The sequence below is a fragment of the Pteropus alecto genome, unplaced genomic scaffold, assembly GCF_000325575.1.
Source record: "Pteropus alecto unplaced genomic scaffold, ASM32557v1 scaffold50, whole genome shotgun sequence".
NCBI lineage: Eukaryota > Metazoa > Chordata > Mammalia > Chiroptera > Pteropodidae > Pteropus > Pteropus alecto.
The window spans coordinates 16,483,996-16,486,217 of record NW_006431918.1 but is presented as its reverse complement, the minus strand read 5'-3'; the positions used below and the strand labels follow the sequence as shown (position 1 = coordinate 16,486,217).

Here is a 2,222-nt window from a genome sequence, read left to right as displayed (position 1 = left end):
TATAATATTTTAAAGGTCATAATTTCTTTCTCACTCAATTTTGTGGCGATTTTCATCTCAGCACTTAAAGAATTCTTTGAAAGATACATTACAACTTTTCAAATTTATATGGAGAATGGTTTTATTTTCTTCATAGTCCTCAAAAATAAGGCTGCTTGTCATTTTGTAAAAATAGAAATGCTTTTCAAAGAAAAAAAAACATTCTGAAAACTTAGAAAGTGTTAAGTACTTTCCTGTACTGAATAGCTAACAAATTCAGGAACTTTCTGTATAATTGAATTGACATGAATAGTTGGTTAAATATAATCTATACATCTAAGAAAGCTAAGATCCATGCTACAGATCTACTTTTTTTTATCCTCACTTCTATTTTGCTTTTTACCAGTACTCCTTAATTTATAAGATCTTTCCTCAGAATGATAGTTAAAATGGATAGAAACGTTTTCTCTGTACTCAACTTAGAATCCTCTTAACTCAGTCTCATAATCTTTAGCTCCTTTTTATTCATTAATCGATTTGAGCTCTTTCAAAGATTTGTTAAATGACCATAAAATATCATCCTCAGTGTTACAAACCTCTTTCCCCTAAAGCCATATGTGGTTGGATCACTAATTAACTCAAAATTACAAAGGCATTTGTAGATGGATTGTACAAGTGCTTATGTTTATTAATTTTTACTTATTTAGGTGAGTCAGTCCTTGGCTGACCTCATAGATTGCAAAGACCTTGTCAGCTTACAATCCCTTCTTTTCTATTTTTATTTTTTATGCCTACATCACCTGGTCTTCCCAGGTGGTCTCCTATCCAAGTACTAACCAGGCCTGACCCTGCTTAGCTTCCGAGATCCATCGGAATCTGGCTTGTTCAGGGTGGCATGACCTTAGACTAATTTTTATTTTTAAAATCAAGAATATGTTCAAATAATGGCATGGGCTAATTTCTACTTAGTAGATTGCCCTTGGGGAACGTATTGTGAACAAATGTGGAACTTCAGAGAAATCGTGCCATTAGAAAGCATATAGTGATTGATAAAAATGTTTAAAATTATGGATTTTAGTCAGACTTACTTGGGTTAAATTCATGTCTCAAACTTTGGAGACTCTAGATGAGGGTGAATTTCTTAACCTCTTTAATTTTTACTGTCTTCATCTGAAATATTTAACCTTACAGAATTACTATAAATAAGATAAAATACTTAGCATATAAAGAAATTCCTTCATTCAACAAATATTTACTGAATGCCAGTTTGAAATTTTTTTTTTAGATCTAAGGATACAGATGAGTAAAACAGACAAAATTTAATAACAAACTTTCATTAAAATGTATTATTTAAACTTTACCATAGACATAGCATAATTTTGCGAGTGTGGTGCAACCTTTAAGAAACAGATAATTCCAACATGATTTAACATATTCTAGGCCATAGAAGCTTAATTCTTAAAGCTTATGAAAGTATAAGAAAAAAATTATATATCTATAGAAATAAGTTAAATTTATATCTAATTTTTATGAAACGAAAAGAGAGCCAGAACTCAAAATAGTGGATTCTATTTTATTACCAACATTTACCTCAATTTCTAAAGTAAACTTTACCATCTGATATAAATTTAGTTTAGAATTCTAATAATATTTTATACCCAAATCTAGACAATATCCATTTAGAATAAGTTTTTCATCAACAAAATACTTAAAAGACTGTTTCCTATCATTGTCATGTTAGTAAGAATCATAAGTATGGAAACTTTTCTATGCTTTTTATGTGCTTTAGCTTATTTAATAATCCAACTATGTAAGATACTACTATTACCTTGGTTTAAAGATGTATGGAGATAGTAAATCATTTCCTCAAGGCCATACATAAGGTGTCAGATTCAAGTTTTAGAAACAGGCACTCTACCCCTATAGACTGAATTTTTTAACCTCTTACATTTGGAAATATTTAAAGCAGCCACATTAAAACACACTCATAACTGTCTTTAAAGAAGAAACTGAAACTTCATTTCAAAAGACTCTCTTTTCTTTAGATAAATACTGTGAACTTGAGATTTAATCTAGCTCTTACTGGAAATGATATCACTTGTATTTGATGTATATTCTAAAAACAAACTAACTATAATAATGCTACCAGCTTTATAAACTAAAGCATCCTTTGGAAGATACAACTTCAAAGTATGTTTCCTTTAGTACTCAGCATTATCAAGCTATCAGGGCATTATAACCAT

At 29.8% G+C, this 2,222-nt stretch overlaps 1 pseudogene; it reads right to left on the bottom strand.

Moving 5' to 3' along the window:
- Positions 1 to 767: 767 nt before the first annotated feature.
- On the bottom strand, positions 768 to 886 carry LOC112475154 (annotated as a pseudogene).
- Positions 887 to 2,222: the final 1,336 nt, after the last annotated feature.